Source organism: Porites lutea, chromosome 3 (assembly GCF_958299795.1).
Source record: "Porites lutea chromosome 3, jaPorLute2.1, whole genome shotgun sequence".
Classification (NCBI taxonomy): domain Eukaryota; kingdom Metazoa; phylum Cnidaria; class Anthozoa; order Scleractinia; family Poritidae; genus Porites; species Porites lutea.
In genome coordinates, this window is record NC_133203.1 from 32,839,692 (window position 1) to 32,855,853 (window position 16,162).

General features: G+C 37.7%; 1 protein-coding gene across 9 annotated transcripts in view; it reads right to left on the bottom strand.

The window, feature by feature from the left end:
- LOC140930958 (uncharacterized) overlaps positions 1-16,162 on the bottom strand; it is a 64,525-nt gene that overhangs the window by 40,786 nt on the left and 7,577 nt on the right. For 3 of the 9 annotated variants that reach the window (XM_073380687.1, XM_073380689.1, XM_073380681.1), the window contains exon 2: positions 11,450-11,610. The exons of 3 other annotated variants lie outside the window; for them this stretch is intronic. The gene's annotated coding sequence lies outside the window, so the exon portion shown is untranslated. Of the gene's footprint in view, positions 1-6,462; positions 6,741-11,449; positions 11,611-16,162 lie in introns of those variants that run through there. 3 more of the 9 variants (XM_073380688.1, XM_073380682.1, XM_073380683.1) reach the window with 3 other exon arrangements.

Sequence of the window (16,162 nt, forward strand, 5' to 3'; positions counted from 1 at the left end):
GTCACGTCATGGGGCTGTGCAAGAAACAGGAATGCTTCCTTTGTTGTCTTGCGATAGTGACATGACTGCATGGTTAAAGCACAAGTAGAAGGGTTCAGGTGTGTCCGGGGAAGAAGAGGAAGAACTGGCGATGCCAAAGCTACAAGTGATTCAAAATATCAGTTAGGGATCATATACGCGCACCAGGGGACGCGCACAAATGGCTTTTATCGTGATCTAGGGGACTCTTCTGACTGAAGAGAGATTTAGAGACGACGATGTGTAATTTACGATATTGTCGTCTCAAATTGTTTGTTTATGGTTGATTGATTCCCATGTTAATATCCTGGGTCCTTAGGAAGAGCACTAAACATTCATCAAATTTGTCCAAAAAAAAAAAAAAGAAGTACGATAAGAATAACTTGAAGGCTGTTTTTTGTCTGCTTGAACTGCTTGTTTACATGAAGCTTGTCACGTGCACACGCTTATCATGCAATGCACAATTCAGTTACCGGTTTCCATTATTTACCCTTTTCGTCGAAGATCTTATTTGCAAACATGCTGCATCTAAGTTTTTCGATGAAATTAACATTTTCAGGGAGAAAATGTCACTAAAACGTCGTCGCAAAATCGACCGAATTAGTTGATATTATTGGATTTGCTTGGAATAATGCATAGGCAATGAACACACATATGTCGTACTTGAATGGGAACTGACTCTGAATCGTTCTGGAAGAGCACGGAAGATTTGTGTATATTTGTAGAAAAAATTGTTTCATTATTTAATTAAAAAATTATTTAAAATAATGTTAACTATTTAATTAAAAGAATAATGAAAAAATATACCTAAATAAGAGTGTTATCTGCTAAAACTCTCTGAAATTCCCTAAAAAAAACTCATATTCTTTTTTGAGGGCCTCTTTTGGTGAATAACCGCTGATTAGTTGTAGTGTAGATGACTCTGATGAAAAACTGCTGATTTGTTGTGCTCAGTGAACAGTACTCTAGACACTGTTGTAGCATGTGGGTGGACTGAGCCCTCTCTTGGTTGGTAGGAATACAGAAAAATAAAAACGTTTTTTCAACGTTCCTGCCTGTGAAATGTTGCTATTCAGCATTCTCCTATATATATTGCTATTTAAGGTGACTCGACCCAGTTTTTTGGGGGGAGTACCATCCTACTTTGAAGCTCTGTGGTATCCCCACCTTTACTTTTATCGTAAGTCTAACACATAGAATGGATAACATATAGATCAGTCTACAATATAACATAAAATTTTGGGCGATCGGAGTAAATGTCACGTGGTTATAATGCCACACCCCTTTGAGGTCTGAGTCGAAAATCTGCTGTTGCCGGCATTTTTTCTTGAAAATCTCTCGGCTACACATAGTGCGCATTAGTGCCTTGCGCTGAACAGAGTTTCACCAAAATCGCAAAGACCCAATTCGAGAAATTCAGCGGTTTCCAAATTTAGGTCATAATTTATGCGAAAATGATAAGCAAACTTTACACGGATTATATCTAATAAACTAAGAGATTCATCCCTTTATTTTGGGCATCGTTATAACAGATGGGTCCTTGCAAGTCAGCAAAACGCTTTAGGGCCTTGTAAATGCGCGCGATTTCGAGCAAAGCAAACATATAGAAATTATAGTTTTCGCTATTTGTTGACGTTTGTCAGCGTTTAAGAGTCCTTCTCACGAAAAAAGCATTTTCTTAAAAATTCGTAGTTTTTTTTCCTTCAAATTTTTTCAGGGCCACAATTGATTAACTAACTACCCGGACTCTGAATTTCATGGTCATTGAAAAACTGTGACATTATCTTCTATAAGCCCAAACTTGAGTAAACATTGAAGATTTTTAGCGTTTTGGCTGAGTTTGTGCTTTGGGAGTTGTCTATTGTTTCTAGTCTGTCATTATACAGCATTCTTGTTCAGCACGCGTGCAATGACCACGCTTGGCTGACTTCCGAATGCTCACCGAGATATTCCCGTCACGAGTTGGTTTGATTATTGGCTTGCCTTAAACATATGAAAAAATGATATTTTTTTAATAGTAAGTAGATTTAGTGTGTAGCACTTCTTGATTTTTTTGCAAAGGCACAAGAAGCACGAGAATTGATTAAAAATTGTGAGTTAAACCTGTATGTATCAAGCCATGGCCTGTCTCACTGTACCAAACTGATCATATCTCGGTGAGCATTCGGAAGTCAGCCAAGTGCGGTCATTGCACGCGTGCTGAACAAGAATGCTGTATAATGACAGACTAGAAACAATAGACAACTCCCAAAGCACAAACTCAGCCAAAACGCTAAAAATCTTCAATGTTTACTCAAGTTTGGGCTTATAGAAGATAATGTCACAGTTTTTCAATGACCATGAAATTCAGAGTCCGGGTAGTTAGTTAATCAATTGTGGCCCTGAAAAAATTTGAAGGAAAAAAAACTACGAATTTTTAAGAAAATGCTTTTTTCGCGAGAAAGACTCTTAAACGCTGACAAACGTCAACAAATAGCGAAAACTATAATTTCTATATGTTTGCTTTGCTCGAAATCGCGCGCATTTACAAGGCCCTAAAGCGTTTTGCTGACTTGCAAGGACCCATCTGTTATAAGGATGCTCAAAATAAAGAGATGAATCTCATAGTTTATTAGATATAATCCGTGTAAAGTTTGCTTATCATTTTCGCATAAATTATGACCTAAATTTGGAAACCGCTGAATTTCTCGAATTGGGTCTTTGCGATTTTGGTGAAACTCTGTTCAGCGCAAGGCACTAATGCGCACTATGTGTAGCCGAGAGATTTTCACGAAAAAATGCCTGCAACAGCAGATTTTCGACTCAGACCTCAAAGGGGCGTGGCATTATAACCACGTGACATTTACTCCGATCGCCAAAAATTTTATGTTATATTGTAGATTGATCTATATGTTATCCATTCTATGTGTTAGACTTACGATAAAGGTAAAGGTGGGGATACCAGAGAGCTTCAAAGTAGGAGGGTACTCCCCCAAAAAAACTGGGTCGAGTCACCTTAAGTTCTAGTATTTGTCAATTTTTTTCTAATATTCTTGAGATTTTCTAAAATTCTTTTTGTGTCTAAAATTTCCAAAACAATCCCTGCGGAATTATGTAGCTAAGCCTATTTTAAGTTGACTTGTCTTCTTTGAAACAGGCAATTAAAGGAGACCGGTGGAGTTTCAATGCAAGCTGTCTCGAATTGTGCATTGCCAAACTTAGCCTTGCTTGATAAGTGTGCCCACGTGACAAGCTGAATGTAAACAAACAGCTCGAGCAGACAAAAAACAGCCTTCAAGTTATTTCTATTATTGTTATTATTATTATTATTTTTTTGATAAAGATATGGCTGCGATGAGTTTGTTGAATGTTTAGGTCTCTTCGTAAGGACCCAGGAAATTAACATGAGAATCAATCAACCATGTGAACAAACAATTTGAGACGACAATATCGTAAATTATATATCATTGCAGTCTTTCTTCAAGCAAAAGAGTCCCGTAAACTGCGATAAAAATCATTGGTGCGCGTTTATGATCCCTAACTGATATTTTGAATCACTTGTAGCTTTGGCATTGCAAGTTCTTCCTCTTCTTCCCCGGACACACCTGAATCCTTCTACTTGTGCTTTAACTATGCAGTCATGTCACTATCGCAACACAACAAAGGAAGCATTCCTGTTTCTTGCACAGCCCATGACGTGACACCGCACTGGTGATTTACCCCTCCGAAGGAATAAAGTGCCATCCTGAAACAGATCGCTTTCTAGAATTTCGAACACACCTGATGAAAAACAGAAAAAATTCCCGCGAAACGGGAGAAGGATTGGACGGGAACTCGGTCCAGTCCCCACACTCTTCAAGTCCAAAATGGCGGGCCAGCTAACTTGATGTAATAACAAGTGCATCATCTCAATGCGAGGCTTTGTTCGGGTTATTTTCTTTATAAAAGCAAACCAAGCTTTTTGTTATCCAGCTCTCCTAACCGTGCATGGATGGTTTCATTTTTTCAGCTCTAAAGGACTCGGAAAATCACAGTTCACCTCGATACTGCTCACTGAAGCTCGTATATGTCTGTGTAATCTACGTATGTATGGTCATGCTCCTTTGCTGATGGGTATTTAAAACAACTATTCAGGCTATTACAAGGTCAGACGAAGATTATATGTTAACGAACCTTTTGATAAGCTAAATTTATCTGGTAAAAATATAAAAAAATGGGCCTGACAAAATATGGAGACTTTCCATGCTTGGAGTAATGCTTAGAAATATGACGTGAAACTGACCATAAATCAAAGAAAAATTTAAGCATCTTGTAAAAAGATTGTTATATGTACATCAGAACATCATCATTTGTGTTCTATGGTGGTTACTAGGTTTTCAAAGAATAAAATCACCTTTGTTTTGCTAAATTATGTGTTTGTTGCGCTGATCAGAGGCCCGTTTTAGATCAATTTTAAGGTAACAATCGGTGTGTTTCTAAACAACGAAACTGATTTGGCTTTGACAATTCATTTTCACTTACCAAATACAGAATAAGGGCTTCTTGTCAACAATTTGGTTTGTTTATGGCCTGAGTTAGGTTCAAAATTCTATTTTGCATCGCCTAAGAGGGGCATGAAGTGTTTGTTCCAAAAATTCAATAAACCATAATAAGCCAAATTTTTCTCAACTGATTTTGATAACTGGGTGACTAAAGTAAACAGTGGTAAAGGTTTGGAAGTTATACAAAAAGGCAGGTGAATACAGTGAAATTTTGAAAAATGGCTATTTTGGGTTGTAATTTTAACATCAATTTTGGCCAAACTCTAGCCCCAGGCTCCTCTCGATGCAATACCTTGAGGACAAAGTTACATACATGAACTGAAAGCTCTATTATAGTAGAGTTCGTGGTCAAATTCATTTGGCAGCACAATTTACCAGTGGGGTCTTATCACACTTTCAAAATGCCCCCTGGAAGGCTGGATTTTTGGTGCTCAAAGTGCAAAAAATGAGACCCCCCATGTAACTCCAAAACTAAAACTCAGAGAAGTGAGCCAAAGTGGCTTTTGAAATATCTCATTATACCCAACCTCTGTGCCAAGTTTCAGCCAAATCAGTTGACCACAACTTTTGGCCCCTTGAACACTTTCTCAGGCAATGACACTTAAGTTTAAAAGGGCTGAATTCTAGTGTAATAAAACGTTTTTTTTTTCCGATTTAAAAAAAAAATTCAAATAGGATAAAGAAAACAATAAGAAACGAAAAAAATCGACTCTAAATCCACTAGAAAAAATAGCGAGAAACTCTAGTAATAACAGCATGCCCAAAATTTTTCGTTAAAATTCACTAAGTTTATAATAATAATAATGAGTTATGTACGTATTGTGCGTAACTTAACACGAGAATGATCAGCTGCCCATTACAACACAACTGCATTACTTTACAAGAAACAAACAAGGGATAATTCATTTAAAAAAATAACAATTAAAATAACATATATGCATGCAAGTAAGAACTTAATACAAAGTTGATTACCAACATACGGTTCTAAAAAGATAAGTCTTCATGTGCGCCTTAAAACTGTTCACATTAGTAGTCGCACGAAGTTCTTTTAGAAGAGAGTTCCAGAGCGTTGGCGCTCCTACCATAAAAGATCTATCACCTAACGTGTTCTTCGATCGAACGGCTGGCATAGAAAGTAAAATACTACCTGAAGATCTAAGGTTATATAAAGACGATTTGAATGTTAGTAAATCGCATAGATATTTAGGAGCAAGGCCGTAAATTGCTTTAAACGTAATAAGCAGTATCTTAAATTGTATCAGGGCGTTAACAGAAAGCCAATGCAAGCCACGAAGAAGGGGTGAGGCTAAATGTGGTAAAACCTACGCGCATTAGAAACTCAGTAGCCTGGCTGAGCGGAGTTGAAAACTCTCTGCGGTTTTTTAAACTGGTAGTTGGGCAGCCCATACAAAAGACTGTTGCAATAATCAACACGAGATGTAATAAATGCATGGACAAGCATTTCCGTTGATTCTCGAGACAAATACTTGCGATTGGGGCTGAATGAAACATGCAACTGTGTATCGTCCGCGTAGCAGTGAACTTTTGGGAGGTGGCGTTCAACGATCTGAAACAGTTTGCGCGTGTAGAAAGCGAAAAGCAAGGGGTCCAAACATGGCCCTTGAGGAACACCTTGTTTTAAAGGAAACCGATCGGAGAGACTACCATTTACAGAGACATGCTGGAACTGTCATATAGATACGATTTAAACCAGGCAAGCGCATTGACAGTTATTCCCAAATCAGACTCAATACGACCAATCAACTTATCGTGATGTATCGTGTCAAAAGCTGCTCTTAAATCTAATAATACTAGCAAGGTGACATGGGAGTAACATTATTAGTAACCATCCAGAAAATTTCATTAGTAGCAATCCAGAAAAGACACTGATTTGACGTCGTATGTATGGAAACATAAGTCTTACCGTCGTCTTAATATTTGCAAAAGTCCAAAGAACGGCCTCCAGTGTTTTCAACCAAGCTGTCTTAATTCTCTTTAAATGTAATGGTACTGTATATAGGGTGTTTAATATATAAAGGTTCAATACGTGATGAGCCTGATAACCGTGGAAACGCGGTTTTAGCGCATTGGTGTGAGGAAGCAGTGATTACGAAACTGGCAGTTAGCGGTTAGTGGCAGCCATGCATGTTGGTGGTCAACAACGAAAGGATTTCTTTCCTAAAGGAAAACAACTCTTTTCTTCGAAAACAAAATTCTATTGTATTGACCCCGAACATGTCCGCCTTGTCAAGTGACTGCAAACCAAGAATTACAAATCAAAACTTCCAAAGATATTTCTATTCGTTCCTTAAATCGTGAAATACGAACGACTCAGTACAATTTACTGTCTAACTTGCAATATTCAGTCTGAAACTCATTTCGAAGAGATAAAACCCTTTCTTTAAAATTTTAAGGTGTTAATACTGATTACGCCTCATAGTTTGTGTGGTAGGCATTTTCTTTTTTTCCGGCAGCGTTTTTTGAAGTTGGCTAGCTGCATATAGATCTCTTAGTGCTATAAATGGGTACAAAGTATTGGCCCATATATGGTTTACAGAGTGGTACCTAGAAGTTGAGCGAAGGTATGAATATCATATATTAGAACTACGTGATGATGAATTAGAATAGTGTCAAGGCTAATTTCCACCGACGCGTTTTTGGCTACGCACGTTAACGCACGTAAATTTTAATCACGTAAATAACATAGAGGCAAGATAAAAAGTGTTAAGATCAACGAGGTTCAACTTTTACACTTACGAGCGACCTTTCTTGCATTGCTTATATTTTATTTGCGAACGTAAATTTTATGCACGTACGCACGTAAAAATTACGCAACAATGGAAATGTAAAATATACTAGCAATGTATGAAAGGTCGCACGTAAGCGTAAAAGTAGAACCTCGCTCAACTAATCTCAACACTTAATATTCTGCCTCTATTTTATTTACGTGATTAAAATTTAAGTGCGTTGACGTGCAATCAACCTCTAAGATGATCGACACCATAGTTTAACCAGTTGCAGCTGTTGCAAAGAGAAAGCCTGAAAAGTCTAAGCTGTCCTGGATTCAAAGCTATGACCTCTATGATACCGTTTCAGTAATCAAATAAAGTGAACTGAAAAGCCAAGTGAGGCCTGGTACGTCAGTTAGTCGGCACGTCACACCCTTGAAGGACAACGTTGAAATTATCGTTATGTAAATCTCTATTACTTGTGAGGTATGATGAATAAAGTTTTTCAGCCTGGGAAGATCATCCCAGTTACCCACAAAGTTTTGAAGTTACGATCTGGTCATATATAACTATGCCATTCACTTGAAGTAAAATTCGATTTTATTGCAGTTACAGCCTGCAGTATATGAGTTGTAACTATCGAAAATCCGAAAATCTTATTGCCGACTTATTGCGGCTTAATGTTCTTATAAAACTGTTCCGCGTAGAAACTACGACGTGTCGAAATAATCATCAGTTATTTACTGATGCTATTTTTATCGGTAATTTCTTCGATAGATGATGAAGCCTCAGGTACTATTTCACCGGCCCGTCGGCACCTTGTACTGTCGGGCCACGGGACAGTTTGAACGAGGACGACAAATAACAGCACTAGCGATTCTGACTTATTCTGCGTTTTAAAAGTTCCGAGGATGTATTGAAAATCGAACCAATCATATTAAAAAAGAACATTCATGCATAATTTTCATCGCAAATGCAATTTCAAATGATGGAATTCGTTGTAGTTGCCAAGTGTGATAATTTTTACATGTCAAACTCGTACGAGGCTAACCAAAAAAGGTAAAACTAAAACTTTGCTTGTTAGGAAGGATACTGAAGTGGTTGGATAGACAAAAACTCTTAACGTATTACCATCGTCCTGGACACACCTGTTGCGCAAGAAAGATTAAATTAGCAACACTTGTTGCGCAAGAAAGATTAAATTCGCACGGAAATGAGAGAACAGCATTTTTGGCTTAGCCCATGCTTCCTGACATCCGACTAAGGAAATAATACACTGGAATCTCGATTATAATGAAGTGTTAAGGGACTGGCAACATTTGTTCACTATAAAGAGGTTTCGTTATATCGATGTTCTTCTTCATATATTTTACTATTACTGCGGTAAAGAAAATCGTTCGTTATATAGAAGTTACGTTGTCTTTCCTTTCCTCAAAATCAGCAACTAAGAAGTGAATTTTCTTCGTCTCAAATTCGTATTGGAGCAAGATTAAGAGTGTAGTCATTCAGGCAGCATGCGTGTAAAGTCGTCGCATTTGCCCGTTGGATTCTTTTGGCGAGAAATTGCAACGGCTATACGCGTATCACGCCGCCAGTGAGTCCAATGAATCACGACACCCTTGAGTTTTAAGTAGTGCTAAGCTTAATCGCGCAACACTAATGAAACACTGAAGGAATGAAATACCAAGGAACACAAGTAAATTCAGCATAGTAAAGAAACTGTATTTGAATTCGAAAGAAGAAACTGCCTTCGCTTTGTTACAAATCCAACTCAAAATCAAACTTAGGATTGGCGACTCACCGATCGAACATTTATTTTTTACTGACAGTATTTGCTCAAGCAAGCTATTCTCTGGCTGAAGTCTGTGGTTCAACAAGGAAGTTAACGATTTCCTCATCAATTAAGGTTACTGATGCATAAAATACATTCGTCTTTTGTTTGCTTTCATTAAAACCACAGGTCTGAAAACGTAAGTGGTTGTCTTTACATTAGGCTATTAAGTAAAACTTAAAAGCTGCTAAGTTTCACTTGACCAAAAATGGGTGTGTGAAGGCCCAAGTAAAATCTCAAGCAACTTTACTTTGCATCTCATTAAAGCAGGAAAGTTCAAACGATTCAACAAAGTTTCAAGTGATTTGAAAACCATCCTTATGACCGACTTGACTGACTTGCGGTTTCTTGAGCTTTGAGAACGGCAAAACATGTCAGTCAATCTTAATTATGTTGTGTCTCATCGGTTATGTGTGAAGTTTCTTATTCTAGTTGAAGTAATTAAAATTTACTTGTCTTGAAATATTTCTTAGCTTATTTAGGCTCTAGTGTAAAGACTACCAGTATGAATTTCGGTTAATTTAGTTTTTACAATTTTCCTATTAAAAATAATTATCGGCGACGTAAAGAAACAGAGTCATCAATAGCAACTGCGACTGGAAAGCCAATTTTATAAGCAGAATATTTATGAGTCTATATTGAGTAATACCGTGCCTCATAGGGACAAAACACTTCCGAGAATCTAAAACACTTCCGGGAATCCGAAACACTTCCCAGAATCCAAAAACACTTCCCAGAAACCAAAACACTTCCCAGAATCCGAAACACTTCCCATGCAGAATCCAAGAGTGTTTTGGATTCTGGGAAGCGTTTAGTCCCTACGAGCCATCGTGGAGTAAACTGGAATCGTTCCTTTTAATCTTAGACCATATCATTTTCGAAAGGTAGTAAAAATAAACGCGGAACGGGGGAGGGGAACGAGTACGGGGTGAAGGAGAAAACGAAAAATGGGAGAAAAATAAACAAAGAATTGGAAACGAAGTTACCAGGGTTCAATTTAGGTTTTGTACACAAGTTTTCATTTTTCCTGTATCCCGCGCTTGTTCCCCGCACCCCAGGGGGTGAGGGGCAGGTAAATAGGAAATGTTTTCTTTCTCATTGGCCGTTTGTATACTAAGGACGCATTATCCATCTGGACAAACTTGGGCAAACATTTTGTTGTTCGTCTGGGCTATGTATCTCTAGTATAAAGACGGGTACAAGACGCACTGTTATGCGTCCAGACGAACTACCCTTCGTAGTGCGTAGTTCAAGACGTATTTCGAAGGAAAGTTCGTCCAGACGCATAATGCGTCTTGTGTCCGTCTTTATACTTGAGACGCATATAACCAGACGAACTACTAATGTTTGCCCAAGTTCGTCCGTCGGATAATGCGTCCTTAGTATAAAAACGGCCATAGACGTATTATCCGTCCACACGGATAAGCGTCCTCCAGTATAAAAACAGCCATTTTTTCCTCGCGCGTTGCGGTTGCCGAAATCCTAAAAAGAAATGACTAGTGGGGAAGTTTGAGGCCTTGAAGCGTTTAAGGCTTTGGGTGAAATAAGAACTGAATCCAATAAATTAGCTGTTCGAAATGCTAAACTATGTACAAAAAAAAATCAAAAGCCTGAAGAAGAAGGCATCTTGCTAGAGACTTTTGCCAACTTCTCGGTCAATTGAAAAGTGCTTCACCGAGAACTGCGCACAATTATAATTGGTTACTCGGCGAAAGATGTAGGCGATTCGATAAATGACTTCCATAAAATTAAGTTAAATAAATTAAGTTGTGAAAAAGCACAGTTTTTTTAGCAGAAAAAAAATAAAAGAGAAGCCAGACTTTACGAGTAGCCAGTTAGTCGAAGGGGGGGTGGGGGGAGGTGTTGGAAGGATGAAAAGTATCAGCGTTATAAAACGTGCGTGGACCAGATCTTCGTACAAAAGCATTTTGTCGCAATATAATATTTTTTCTTAGTTAAAATGCTTTTAACAGGTCAATTGTCAATGCTATTTTGAAGCTAGTTCGATTTTAACCTCACGATGACGTGTATGGATCTCATAGGGACAATGTCATCTTTTTTCAAAAGCACTTTGAAAGCACTTTTGAACAACGTCAGATAAAAAAATAACGGCTAGATTTTCATTTAAAATGGCTAAGATCAAGGCATTTCTTTGTTCAATCTTACATATTAAGGACACTAAATGAAATAAACACTACAAAGCTCGGCAGATGCGGGAGTATCAAAGATAGCTTTAACGTTTGGGAATCAAAAAGAACTTTGTTCCAAATTCAACATCTTTAAGATATAACCTGATTTCTGGGAATTTTCTTCATAATAAACAAGCTAGTGAATGAGAACTGTAATCTTACCTTAGTTATTGTAAATCAAGTCCAAACAGCGTACAACGTTCTACTAAGTGTCTCTTGCTAAACTGTATAAGCTCTCTTTGCGTATCGGCGTATTATATATAGCGTCTTAGGCAAAAAGCGAATGCATCAAAAGACATGTGACGTCAAGCCAGCTGTGGCACCTGTGAACGATTAAGCTGATTTCAGTGCATTGCTGGAATAAGGTTAAGGACGTCGACGCAGTTCACTACAAAGAAAACAAACAAAACTCTTCTGACAGTTGATTTTTTGATTAATTTTCTGCGCATTTACATCTCCACCTTATCAGAAAATGGTTTATTTTAACGAAGAGAAGATTGTTTAGATGAAGTGTCGTTTTTTGCTAGAATTGTTAAGGTATAGTCCCCAGTTAAGGCAGCTCCCACTTCAAGCCTTAACTAAAGTTATACTGACAGATTGGCCCTTAAGCTTGTCAGGCGAAACCAGCTTATTAATAAGTACACTTTATTTCAAAAAGAATTAAAAGTTATTTTACCTATCATTCTTTACCGCTGAATTTCTCTATAATTAGGTAATGATGCCCTTCAGCATATTTTTGCCCTTGAACTTTATTCATAACCAGCTTAAAATTCCCCGTGATATAGAAGGGGCACAATCATGACTCTGATGGCTCTTGGGTTTGTCCATTGATAGATTCGAAAGATCTAACTCTTGCATACTCGGCCAAAGACCTTGTGTTGTTCCACACCCCGCAACTTACTTTTGATGACCATGTTTTAAAAACTACCTCATCTTGTGTGTCAAGTCCTGCGCAAATAAGTCGCGTTAAACATGTTTTAGATCGTAATCAGCTCGTGACGGTAATGAATGCCTTAGTCTTTAATAATGAAATGACAGTGCTGTTCTACCGTGTGGTCAAATACATCGAACAAAAATATCTCTAGACTACAGTCAGTGCAGAACTTTGCCGCGAGAATCATTTCAGAAACCTGGAATGGTCACGTAACCCCCGTATAAAATTAAACATCTGTTTTTCCGGGACGCTGTCATGGCTGCAGGGCGTGTAAAACGAAAACGTCCTATATTATATTGAAGTCAAGAGCCATTCAGAGGACTTTTTAGTACAGCGTGGTGCACATTAATGGAAAAATTTAGACAGTACTCTTAAAGCCGCAAAATCGATTCAAACTTTTAGATCTTGCCTCAAAAAATAAATTGATTACTTCCTTTTTAAATAGCATCAAGAACATGTTAAGATAGTATTCTATAATCATTCCAATCCTTAGTGACGTGGGATTGCGGATTCCAAAAGACAATTTCCTAGATTCAGAAATCCGAATTCCCTAACTTGGGGCGAAAATGTGCTAAGTCAGTAGAGTTGAATAGGGACAAATTTCGTCTTGATAGGGATTACCTTTCACGAGCTAAAATAGCCAGTATTAGTACAAACCTCATTGACATGCATTAAAATTAAACACTATTAAAAGAAAACAGATCATTTTTCTTGTTTGTTCCGGCTACCTCAATCGCATGTTTTGGAAACCTCTCAGTGAATCCTCAGTTTTTTGCAATTATATTGAAAGTAGTTTTGGTCTGAGCTATTTGAGCTCAAAAGTCATTAGAGCTCGACTTTTGGTCGTTTTTACCAGGATTTTATATGATTCATATATAATTCATTTCATATACATTTGTCACGTTATTATTATTATTATAAGGTTAAGGACGCAGTTCACTACAAAGAAAACAAACAAAACTCTTCTGACAGTTGATTTTTGGATTAATTTTCTGCTCATTACATCTCCACCTTATCAGAAAAATGGTTTATTTTAACGAAGAGAAGATTGTTTAGATTAAGTGTCGTTTCTTGCTAGAATTGTTGAGGTATAGTCCCCAGTTAAGGCAGTTCCCACTTCAAGCCTTAACTAAAGTTATACTGACAGATTGGCCCTTTTGAGGGGCTGTGTCACGGCAGTCAGTTCATTTTGTTCAATTTTGCCAGTTATTCGCCCACAATCGCTATGGAACTTAAAGTAGGCAAAGAAATTACATGTAAACAGACACAAGCAGAGATTCCAGACAAACAAGTATGTCTCCTGGGCATTATTTTTGAAGTTGCAAACAGCAGAGATCAACTTTGAAAAGCTGTTAGGCTGAACAGTTTTCAAAAACCCTAATTTCAGTCCGTTTAAATCTTCTTCAGTTTTGCCCATCCGTGGCATCTGTTGCATCTGTTGTGTTACTTTAACCTTCCTTTAATGTTTTAGCGGTTATTTTTCCGTTTTTCTTAATTTAACGGGCATTTTGTAATTACCTAATTTGGCTGAATTTCGTGACACAGCTCCTTTAAGCTTGTCAGACGAAACTTGCAGCTTATTAATAAGTACACTTTATTTCAAAAAGAATTAAAAGTTATTTTACCTATCATTTTTTTACCGCTGAATTTCTCTATTATTACGTAATAATGCCCTTCAGCAAATTTTTTCCCTAGAACTTTATTCATAACCAGCTTAAAATTCCCCGTGATATGGAAGGGGCACAATCATGACTCTAATGGCTCTTAGGTTTGTCCATTGATCGATTCGAAAGATCTAACTCTTGCATACTCGGCCAAAGACCTTGTGTTGTTCCACACCCGCAACTTACTTTTGATGACCATGTTTTAAAAACTACCTCATCTTGTGTGTCAAGTTTTGCGCAAATAAGTCGCGTTAAACATGTTTTAGATCGTAATCAACTCGTGACGATAATAAATGCCTTAGTCTTTAATAAAGAAATGACGGCGCTGTTCTTCAGTCAGTGCAGAACTTTGCCGCGAGAATTAGCATCAAGAACATGTAAAGATAGTATTCTATAATCATTCCAATCCTTAGTGGGATTGCGGATTCCATAAGCAAAATTATTCTAATCCGGATTCCCTGACTTGGGGGAAAATGTGCTAAGTCAGTAGAGTTGAATAGGGACAAATTTCGTCTTGATAGGGATTACCTTTCATGAGCTAAAATAGCCAGTATTAGTACAAACCTCATTGACGTGCATTAAAATTAAACGCTATTAAAAGAAAACAGATCATTTTTCTTGTTTGTTCCGGCTACCTCAATCGCATTTAACATCATCAATCCACCTTAATTTTTTTGTTTACCCTTTCTTCTTTCACTTTCGGCTCACGCGTACGGTGATTGGCAGGTGGATGATTTTGGATGAAATGTGCTTGCTCGTACTATTTTTGGCAAGTCTCCTTTGGATGAACCATTCGTCGTCTGTCTTATTGCAAATGACTTACGCTTGTACTCTCTGATTTTAATCTGTGAGTTAATTCTATTGCTGGCGGTTATGGTTAGTTTTAAAGGTTTCTCAACTCTGATTTCAACGCCATTGGCAGCAGAGGCTAAATGATGATGCGCGACTCGCCATGCTTACAAGCCATACTCATTTACTGCTTTGCCATAAATACCTTCGAGGGGAAAAAGGAAAAAATCACTAAATAAATATATCCCTGATTTTTTCCTTTTCCAATACTGACATTAGACATGATTCTCCCAGGGGTCAGCCATTATCCTCTTCAAAAGGAAGTTTATAAGGAAGGGAGAGAGCAGGCAACCCTGACAAACACCAAATGCTGCATTAAATCGGTCATTTTTCTGTTTTGCTTTTTTTGGCCTTTATAAAGAGGAGAGGATTGCGCTGTTGTCGTTTTGTCTTAGAAATTTCTGGCGACTTGATTAGCCATGATGCTTTACAGGTAGTTTTTCATTTTTTCCTACAAGTAACAATTTGTTAGATCCATTTAACCCTTTAATCCTAGAGTGATTAGCATCAAGTTTCTTCTTGTAATATCAATGCTTTGTAAATCAGAGTGGTCATGGGAATAACGGACATGATCACACAAGAAAAATTTGCTTGATATTTTATCATCTTCTTCCGATCCCACTACTTCTGTAGGACGTGAATGGAAGCAACAAATAATAATTCAAATTTTTATCTTAGAGTTCAACGGGTTTTAACCTTTATTTTCTTGAACATTGTTGAGTTAGCTATCGGCTAGCCGCCTGAAATTGCAAAAATATTAATTCACTCAAAACCTAGCTCAGTCAGTTTCCCTAGCGCTCCATTGCTCTTTTTGCAATATCTAACCGAGCTTTAGATAAAACCCTACTCCAGTGTTACTTAAACAGTTTCTCAGATTGAGAGCGATCAGACTGAAAACCACGGGGTTATAACTAGTACATCAAGACTGCGAGGCATCTTTTATTCATGGTTACACTTATATCTTTTTTATTCATTCACAAGTTGTAATAAAATGAATAAATATAGACCCTCTCGAGTACTTAATTCCTACACTTAATTAGTTCAGAATCGAGTAAGCGATGAGTGAAGGCAATTGAGATTGTTAGAGGCTATTAAACGTAAGAGCCGTTTTCGTAGTTGTAATTTTTCACTGCTTGTAGCCATTACGTGATCTATGGTTTGCCGCAGCCTATCCTTCAACTCCGCCTCAAGCCTTATTTTGATACAGGTTGGCGCTTTATCTCGATCCACCAGACTAGAAGTACTCTGCAATTTATTTTTTAAAGAGTCAGGGGTTATTTTCAGTTACTAATATTTTCCACCGCATCATTTCAGCTGCAGTAGAACCTCTATGTGCAACCACCCCTGGTAAGCGACCACCAATCCAAAACACCACAGTTTAAGGCTTACAGTTGGAACCTCTCAGTCGTAAAAGACCACCTCCTGTGA